Source organism: Carassius gibelio, chromosome B11 (genome assembly GCF_023724105.1).
Source record: "Carassius gibelio isolate Cgi1373 ecotype wild population from Czech Republic chromosome B11, carGib1.2-hapl.c, whole genome shotgun sequence".
NCBI classification, from domain to species: Eukaryota; Metazoa; Chordata; class Actinopteri; order Cypriniformes; family Cyprinidae; genus Carassius; species Carassius gibelio.
The window spans coordinates 6,705,815-6,716,794 of record NC_068406.1 but is presented as its reverse complement, the minus strand read 5'-3'; positions in this window follow the sequence as shown (position 1 = coordinate 6,716,794).

The following is a 10,980-nucleotide window of genomic DNA, read 5'->3' as shown; positions in this document are numbered from 1 at the left end:
GAAACTGAAAAAAGCACAAATGTCAGGGCATGACAAAACCTCTCCAGGCCCCAAAAATACCCTTAGACCTCAGAGGTCAAACAGGAAATAATTATATAAATATCGGAATATATAGTTATTAGCCTGAATATATCAATTCAAACAGTGAATATATAGTTTATAAGTCTAAATATATTGTTATGTCTGAATATATAAGTAAATCTGAATATATACTTGGTACAGTACATACATATATACAGACACTTCTGACATGAGAACAGAAACATTTAAATAAGAGAATAAAGTTAATGTGTATGAATCTGGAACAAGATTTATGTACAGATGTGTGCATTATGTATGCGTTATTGTATACTGGATATACAGCTGTACAGAAAATATGCATATGTTTTTACATAGTACTTGAGAGAGGCAATAATTAAAGATAAAGAATGAATTACAGAACACAGGTAAACATTTCTGTGTTAGCTGTTTAAGATGAAGGTGTCACAGCCACACCTTCTACACTCCCGGAATCGGACACTTACGCCACACCCACTCGTCCACAATCACCCGAATTCTGAACTCCTGTGCATCATCACCAGAACCACATATAAAGCCATCAGTCACCATCACTCATCGTCTGGTCTTGAACCGATCTCCTCACTTGCCTGAACGCCATTATTAAACCTACATGAACTCTTGAACCCTCTTCATCCTCGTCAGTCTTCCTGTCCCCATCGTCTTCATCTGAGCACCATCTGGATCACCGTTCACCATAAGGGAAGTTGTGTTGTCACCGTTCTATCCACGTGTCAAGATTCACCTGTGTCTGAAACCTCTGATTCACATTAAACTACCTTATCACTGAATCCTCTGTGTCCTCGTCTGTGTCTGACAGAAGACCAGACCGCATGCAGAGCTCTTTGGACACGGGCGAGGACCGCACCGCGGATCCCTTCACGCAACTGGTTCACGCTGTACGGTCCTCACTGATGCAACAAACTCCCCCTTCTTCACCGGCTGTCAACAACTCAAACACCGCTACAACTCCGGTCACTTCTTCAGTTGCCCCTGCGAGTCCCATGGCCAAACCAGCGACATACAGCGGCACGGCGGAGGATTGCAGCAGGTTCCTGCTACAGTGTTCCCTCTATATGGAATCCAACTCTCATTTATTCACCTCCGAACGCAGTCGAGTAGCCTTCATCATCAACCTACTCTCAGGTAAGGCCCTCCAATGGGCTGAATCTCTCTGGGACTCGAACTCACCTGCCCTTGGATCCGTCACTAACTTCTGTTCCCAGTTAAAATCCGTCTTTGGCCATCAAACTTCTGCATTGTCTGTCCATGACCAATTATTTACCATTCACCAACAGAGAGATGAATCTGTGAGTGATTATGCCATACGCTTCCGTACTCTCGCTTACATAAGCGGCTGGAATGAAACTGCCTTAATTACAGCATATCGCCACGGATTGAATGACAAGATACAAAGTTTGATAGTTGTGTACGAAGACTCACTAGGACTAGAGAATCTCATTCAGAAATCCATTCGAGTTGCCCAGAGACTCACTGCCTGTCATCCGCTCACTCCCGCTTTACTTCCTCCGCCCGCTATACCATCTGTCGCTCCTCCAGCACCTGAACCCATGCAAGTGGACTCTCACCATCTGTCCGCATCTGAACGTCAGCGGAGGATCAACGCCGGGCTATGTCTCTATTGTGGGGGAGATGGACACCTATTACCATCCTGTCCAGTTCGACCTCCACGCCCAGCGGTGAGTACCATCCATATACCTCCTCAAACTGCTCATCTAACTAAGACCTGGGTTACTCTAAGACACCTTTGCTCTTCTGTTTCAGTACAAGCCCTCATCGACTCCGGTTTGGCGGGGAACTTCATCAACCGGCAAACCTTAACTCGTCTCAACGCCAAACATCACCGAAGCCCTGTCGAACTCAAAGTTACTACCATACAGGGAAAGCCGCTGGGCAAGGGTCGTGTCCACTATTTCTCCCCCACAATCATCCTCCGCGTGGGACTCCTGCACGAAGAAGACATCACGTTCATGGTGCTGGAGGAATCCACCGCAGACATCATCCTGGGACGCCCCTGGCTTAACCTCCACCAACCTCACATCCATTGGCCCACTGGCGAGATCCTGAAATGGGGAATGTCCTGCCATCATACCTGCATCACTCCTCCAGCTAAAATCCCCAAGGTCAGTCCTCCCTTAAGGAAGTCTTCCCTACCGGTCCAGTCCACATCAGTGGAGAGCCCCGACACGAAGATGGATCATATCATCCCTCCTGAATATCGGGCGTTCCAGGATGTGTTCAGTAAGCGGTTGGCAACGAAGCTACCACCTCATAGGCCATGGGACTGCGCCATTGACCTCCTGCCTGGAGCAACCCTTCCTAAAGGACGAATCTATCCCCTGTCCATCCCGGAGCAGAAGGCCATGGAGGAGTATATACAGGAAGCCCTCGCTCAGGAGTTCATCCGACCATCTACTTCCCCTGCCGCTTCCAGCTTCTTCTTCGTGGCCAAGAAGGACGGAGGCTTGAGGCCGTGCATCGATTATCGCCACCTCAATTCACAAACCGTCAAATTCAGTTATCCTCTTCCCCTGGTCCCAGCGGCGTTGGAACAACTACGCGGAGCCAGGATCTTCACGAAACTGGACTTGAGGAGCGCCTACAACCTAATCCGCATCCGGAAGGGGGACGAATGGAAGACCGCTTTCATCACTCCTTACGGGCACTATGAATACCGGGTCATGCCGTATGGGTTATCCAACAGTCCATCCGTCTTCCAAAACTACATGAATGAAGTCTTCAGAGATTACCTTAACAAGTTCGTCATTGTCTACATCGACGACATCCTCATCTACTCCACATCCAAGCAAGAACATATCCATCATGTCATCCTCGTACTCCGAAAACTCCGGGAACACCACCTTTACCTCAAATCCGAAAAATGTGAGTTCCATACGCCCTCAGTCCAGTTCCTAGGTTACATCATCGACCCATGTGGCGTGAAGATGGACCAGGGGAAGGTGGACGCCATCTGACACTGGCCTCAACCCGGCTCCATAAAAGAACTTCAACGCTTCCTGGGCTTTGCCAACTTTTATCGAAGATTCATCAAGGACTACAGTTTACTCAGCTCCCCTCTAACTTCTCTCCTCCGGAACCGGCCCAAGTCTCTGTCCTGGAACCCCGAGGCCACTGAAGCTTTCCACCTGCTCAAACAAGCCTTCAAGACCGCTCCAATCCTCATCCACCCTGATCCCAGCCACCAGTTCATCGTGGAAGTGGACGCCTCATCCACTGGGGTCGGAGCAGTCCTCTCCCAGCGGCAGGGGAATCCACCACGACTCCATCCATGTGCCTTCTTCTCGAAGAAGCTATCCCCGGCGGAGCAAAATTATGACATCGGTAACCGTGAACTACTGGCCATTAAGCTGGCTCTGGAAGAATGGTGTCACTGGCTGGAGGGAGCCCAGTTCCCTTTCGAGGTGGTAACCGACCACCGGAACCTGGAATACCTCCGTGAAGCCAAAAGACTGAATCATCACCAAGCTAGATGGGCCTTGTTCTTCACAAGATTCAACTTCAAGGTCACCTATCGCCCTGGCTCCCAGAACAATAGAGCCGACGCCCTCTCCCGTCTTCATCAAGCAGATCCCGAACCCGAATCTCCAGAACCAATCCTCCCTCCAGCCATGATAGTTAGTCCTATCCAGTGGAGTATTGATCATCTGATTGCACAGGAAAACCTTCAACACCCTGCTCCGCCGGGAGGTCCAGAAGGGAAACTCTTCGTCCCCCCTCAACATCGGATTACCCTCCTGGACTTAGCTCACACCTCTCCGGGCTCTGGACACCCAGGCAGGAGGCGGACCCTCTCGCTCCTACAACAGCGTTACTGGTGGCCATCGATGGCTCTGGATACGGTCCGCTACCTCAAAGGATGCTCCGTCTGCGCCATAGCAGACACCCCTAGAAGACTCACGGAAGGTAAACTGGTGCCTCTGCCCATTCCTGAACGTCCATGGACCCATATCGGCATTGATTTCATGACTGACCTCCCTCTCTCTCAAGGCTACACCTGTGTACTGGTAGTGGTCGACAGGTTTTCAAAATCATGTAAACTCATCCCTCTCAAAGGACTCCCCACTGCGTTCGAAGCGGCAGAGGCACTATTCCACAACGTCTTCCGTCACTTTGGCATCCCAGAAGATATCGTCTCCGACAGAGGCCCCCAATTCATCTCTAGAGTCTGGTCAGCTTTCTTCCGTCTTCTAGGGGTGTCCGTCAGTCTCTCCTCGGGATACCATCCTCAGACCAACGGCCAGACGGAGCGTAAGATTCAGGAGCTGGGGAGGTTCCTGAGGATTTACTGCCACCGTAACCATGACTGTTGGAGCCAGTACCTACCCTGGGCCGAATACGCTCAGAACTCCCTCCAGCAATCTACCACCGGGCTCACCCCCTTCCAATGTGTCCTTGGATACCAACCTCCGCTCTTCCCATGGTCAGGTGAGCCCTCGCAGGTCCCAGCAGTAGATCACTGGTTCCGACAGAGCGAGAGGGTCTGGGACTCGGCTCACGTGCATCTCCAGCGGGCAGTGCGGAGGCATAAGGAGCAAGCGGACGCTTGTCGAGGACCCACGCCGCAATACCAACCTGGACAACAAGTCTGGCTCTCGACGAGGGACATCCGCCTCCGACTGCCCTGCCGTAAGCTGAGTCCCCGATACATCGGACCATTCACTATTGAACGGCAACTGAACGAAGTGACCTATAGACTCCAACTCCCTGCACAGTACCGTATCTCACCTTCATTCCATGTCTCACTCCTCAAACCCTTCACTGAACCTTTGTCTCCTCCATCCACAGAACCTGGTGATGATGCCGTACCTCCTCCTCCGGCCATCGAAGACGACAACGACATCTTCCGGGTGAGAGCTATCCTCGACTCTCGACGACGGGGTCCTCAACTGGAGTACCTTGTGGACTGGGAAAACTACGGCCCGGAGGAGCGTTGCTGGGTTAATTGTAACGACATCCTGGACCCCAGCCTTCTCACTGACTTTCATCAAGACCATCCAGACCGCCCCGCTCCCCGTGGCCGAGGTAGACCCCGTCGTCGCACAAGATCCCAGCCGTCAGGAGCCGCCCGTGGAGGAGGGGGTACTGTCACAGCCACACCTTCTACACTCCCGGAATCGGACACTTACGCCACACCCACTCGTCCCCAATCACCCGAATTCTGAACTCCTGTGCATCATCACCAGAACCACATATAAAGCCATCAGTCACCATCACTCATCGTCTGGTCTTGCACCGATCTCCTCACTTGCCTGAACGCCATTATTAAACCTACCTGAACTCTTGAACCCTCTTCATCCTCGTCAGTCTTCCTGTCCCCATCGTCTTCATCTGAGCACCATCTGGATCACCGTTCACCATAAGGGAAGTTGTGTTGTCACCGTTCTATCCACGTGTCAAGATTCACCTGTGTCTGAAACCTCTGATTCACATTAAACTACCTTATCACTGAATCCTCTGTGTCCTCGTCTGTGTCTGACAGAAGGTGGCATGGGGGAAAATTTTTTTTCAGTTGACGAAGGAAATACAACCTCTGCTGAGCCGTTTTCATGATGGAGTCAATGTGAGAGTCCCACTTCAGGTCCTGAGAGATAGTTGTGCCCAGGAAGCTAAATGACTCCACTGCAGCCACGGTGCTGTCTAGGATGGTGAGTGGGAGGAGAGCAAGATTCAAGATTCAAGATTTTTATTTGTCACATACACAATTATATAGAGCATATATAACCAGCAGTGAAATGTGAGTCAGATCCGCTCCATGGACAGTGCAATTATTAAGAATACAACACAGATGAAAATATACATAAATATAGCTATGAAAGATTGAAATAAAAGTAAACAATAAAAACATAAGAATAAAATATAAAAAAAGATGTATACTGTAGAATTAAATATAGATCGGAAATAATGTGCATGAAAGTAAACTGTAGTCTTAAATATTAAGATACACTGTAATGTACAAGAGGCAAATGTGCAAACAGGTTGACACTTCCAGTATGTAAATGTGAAGTAGAGAATGATGAATATCTTACTAATACGTTAATGTTAAGTGGAGACATGAAGATGTTAAGAGGCTGGTTTTGAGTTTAAGACCCTAATGGCCTGGGGGAAGAAACTCCTCCAGAGTATCTCGGGTTTTGCCTTCAGGCTACGGAAGCGCTTACCAGATGGCAGCAAAATGAAAAGATGGTAAGGGAATTTCTCCTGAAGTCTACTGTCATCGCTACAGTTTTGAGCGAGTTCAGCTCCAGGTTGTTGAGACAGCACCAGACAGATGACTTTGTTGTTTGCGGACTCCAGGAGATTGATAGAGGGGTCTTTAGATGTGCAGTCATTTGTGTAGAGGTAAAATAGCAGTGGGGAGAGAACGCAGCCCTGGGGAGCTCCGGTGCTGATGGTGCAGGTGTTGAATGTGAGTTTCCCCATCCTCGCTAGCTGCTGCCTGTCTGTTAGGAAGCTGGTGATCCACTGACAGATATAGGTGAGCACAGAGAGCTGGGTCAGTTTATTCTTAATGGTGCCCAGGACGATGGTGTTGAGAGTGGAGAAGAAGTCCACAAACAAGATCCTTGCATAAGTGCTTGATTTGTCCAGTTGTTGGAGGATGTAGTGCAATCTCATATTGGGCCCTATCTTGCACCCAGCGCAATTGACTTTTTTACACCGACGCATGTGTCATTCCTATTTTGCACCCGCGCAAAGCGCGCTTTTCCCTTCACAGAAGCACGTCGCTAAACTAGTGAATGAACTTGCGCTCCCTGGGCGGTTCAGCGCAAAAAAGGAGGCGTGTTCCGGCGCAAACAATCCCTGGTGCTATTTTGCTGTTCCATTAAACAATTGCGCCACTGACCAGAAAAAAACTAGTCTAAAGTCAGTGGCGCGTTGCGCGTTGTTCATTATGCTATTTTAAGGGTGCATGCTTGACCATAATGTATAGCGTGCACAACGTGCATACACTTTGCTCATGTAATCTACACAGATGCAACAGTTGCAAATCATAAATTGTTACACTAAAAAATATTAACACGTGAGATGACGGAAATCATTGTGGTGTGCCACGAAGATGTGAAAAAATAGGCATAAATCTAGCTTACAAATTATTCAGGCTAATTTTAATAGGCTAATTAAGGATCAGACCTGTTGGCCAAACAGTGGCAAGACATGTGTATATAAGGACATCTGACAAATTGTGGCTATTTCCTCCCACGCCTGTTTAACCGACGCTATTTTGGGTGGGTTTCTCCCATCCCCATACAACACAACTTCTCTGCCTTTCACTGCTCTTACAAGAACATCAGTCTCCTCGGCTGTGAACCGCTCCTGGCGTGCGCCTGGTAAATACGCCATAATAATAGCAATCCATAATGGAACTTGCGCACCTGCTTTTAAAGGGAATGTTGGATGAAGATCTGATTGGTTTATTTCACGTTACGCCCAAACCACACCTATGAATAATGAAGCTACTTCAGACCAACCCATTTTAGATTTGCGCCGGGCGCAAGAGCCATTTATCCCGCCGGGAAAATAGCAACAGCGCCAAGACCCGCCCACAAAGTTACTTGCGTTTCCCGCTTTGACACTTGCGTTTCAGATTGTTAAAATAGGGCCCATTGACTGCATCATCCATAGACCTGTTTGCAAGGTAAGCAAGCTGCAGGGGGTCCAGCAAGGGTCTAGTAATGTCCTACAGGTGGTCCAACACCAGTCTCTTAAATGACTGCATCACAGTATGCACCCACATGCAAAAAAAATTTATGGGCTGTGCTGTAAGATGGTCGGAGTGGGTGTGGGGTTAGCTGGTGATGACTTTCAGCCCTTTCCACAGTGAAGAAGGATTTGCTGGAAAGCTATTTTTTTTAGCTTTTCAGAGTAGTTTAACTTTGTGACTCTTATCTCCCGATTCAGTAAGTCTTTGTCCCCACTCCAGTAGGCATCCGCTTTGGCCTGGAGAAGCTGTTTTAGTTTTGCACAGAACCAAGGTTTGACATTGTAAAATGTTAAATAAGTTCTGGTGGGAACACACATGTCCACACAGAAACTTATATAGGATGTCACAGACTCAGTAAGCTCATCCAGATCAGTAGCTGCAGCCTCAAAAACACTCCATTCAGTAAGTTCGAAGCAGGCCTGTAAATCTTGCTCTGCTTCAGCAGTCCATCCCTCTACAGTTATCACTACAGGCTTAGCAGATTTTTGTTTCTTCCTTTAGGCTGGAAGAAGATGAACCAAACAGTGATGTTCCAGTGCTGTTTGGTGGACAGAGTAATACGCATCCTTTAAGATAGTGTAGCAGTGGTCCAGTATATTGCTGTCTCTGGTGGGGCAGGTGATGTGTTGTCTATATTTAGGTAGTTTACGGGTGAGATTAGCTTTATTAAAATCTCCAAGAATGATAATGTAAGAGTCCAGATAACATTTTTCTGTGTGTGTGATCTGATCGGCCAAAAGTTCTAGCATGGCGTTCACACATGCATCAGGAGGAATGTAAACACACACAATAAATGAGGAAAACTTCTGTGGTTAATAAAAAGCTTACAGTTAATAAAAAGCGCTTCCAAGTTTGGACAGCACATCTTCTTTAAAACAAAAAAGGGTCACCCACATACAAATACACTCAAACGACTTAACTACCTAAATTTGATTAATTTTAGAAAATCATAAATAAAATTAATAACCATAATTTATTTTCACTTAAAAATATCGGTTTTCAGATCACCAGTAGTTCTTTCGGACAGTTCGATTCAATAAACCGGTGGAAGAAAATGGTTCACCGGTTCTTTTGCGCTCAACGTAATGGCTTCATTGGCGATGACTGCCCTTGATTCAAGCCCTCGGCTCATAACATTAGCAGAGAATCAGTTCAGAATCAATCACCAAAAGAATCAGTTCTGTTCAGACGCGCTATGTGTCATTCTGCTTCACGCTGAATTACACATGCGCAGTATCATCAGCTCCTCAGTTCTCGAATCGGACACGTCTGACAGAAACAGTTCTTGAGTCGAGAACGAGTCAATCTTTTCTTCGTTATCTGGCTCGGCTCGGTGTTCATCTTCAGTTCTCTCTTCACAGCAGTTCAGTCTGTGTACTGTTTGAGTAAATGAATTACTCCGGGATATTGGTTTGTTTGTTTGAATTCAGAGGGAGTGTCAGACACATTAAAAAAAGTTTCATCATTTGTGGATTAATGCGTATTGGAGACGCGAACCGTTTAAAATGATTCAGTTCAATTTGGTGAACTGGTTCAAAAAGATCTGGTTACATCGAATGATTCGTTCGCGAACCGGATATGACAAACTGGTTTGTTTTGAACTCTCTCTCACAACAGACAGGGAAGAGAAGACAATGCAGAATAAAGTCGTAGTTTTTCCTATTTTTGGCCCAAAATGTATTTTCGATGCTTCAACAAATTCTAACTGACCCTCTGATGTCACATGGACTACTTTGATGATGTTTTTCTTACCTTTCTGGACATGGACAGTATACCGTACACACAGCTTCAATGGAGGGACTGAGAGCTCTCGGACTAAATCTAAAATATCTTAAACTGTGTTCTGAAGATGAACGGAGGTCTCACAGATTTGGAACGAGATGAGGGTGAGTTATTAATGACATAATTTAGATTTTTAGGTGAACTATCTCTTTAAGCAGTAAAGAGATGAGAAAAAAAAGACATGAAGCTATGGTACAATTTGATATTCAGCAGATCTACAGCCTGAAGGAAACATCAATTTCTTAGTTCACATACACCTTTGTAAAAGGTGCATATGATACTTAATGTATCACTTAATAAGACTCAGTTTTATACTTGCAAGTCTCGCCTGTTTGATAAAGAGTCATGATGCACTTTGGGGCTCCAGTTGGTCTCTGCTCAAGTGAATTGATGAGACCAATTAGAATCAGAGGATCTTGATGAATAAATAGTCAAGGCTGAAGCCGGCACAAGCTTAGCGTGGTTTTGAAGGCTCTTAGCTCTGCATCTCCTCCTGGAATTCCTGAATCTAGAAGAACCGCCCTGATCTGGTGATCAGTGATCTATATTAGGGGGATGATGTCACACCCTCAGGATTTCAGTGAGTCAATGAGGAATAGTACATTTTGGAGGGAAGTTTTACAACTCTTTGTTCCTAGTATGGTGTCTTGCATGTGAAATTAGATTGGGGGGTTCAAGAGAAGAATCTTTAAGATTTGTATAAAACGAATATGTTGCATAGGCATCAACATATAATATACACTCTCATTTAGATCATGAAAATACGAACTCATAGGTTCCAAACATCATATAGATGAGGTTATATTAACTAGTGATCCATCATAAGCATGTATAAAACATATACAATACACAATACAAGAAAAGTAACAGCATACACAACGCCCTAAAGTATATGTGAATTAATTCAAAGAAAGATTTTCTATCAATTAATTAGAGAAGAGTCCCTTTTTATGTGCATTATGTGTCTGATTTTGAGAGACTAGAGTTAAGAGTGCCTTAGCCACATTCTTGGGCGTTGTAAACTTGTGTTATTAGTGTTAATAACTAGTGTTATTAGTGTGCCTATGGTTGCTAGGGAACCAGAGGCCTGTGCCCGGTGGCATGAAACTCCTTAAGTGAGGGTTTCCCTGAGGGAGAAAAAATCCCTAAGGTAAGGAATTTCATTAAGAGCGTTGCAAGAAACCTCTTAACTGTCACCCTTACCTAAGTGTTATACTAAGAGTTTCACAGTAGTTTCTGACAACATACGGCAAAGATCGCCGCGGTTGCTATAGTTACTACCTCTAACAGTAAACAGAACACAACGAACCACAAAGCCAAACCCTTGCTAAAATCACACTTTTATTAATATATTTTTGCTATGGAGAGTACAAACATAACAAACATAACAAAAAAAA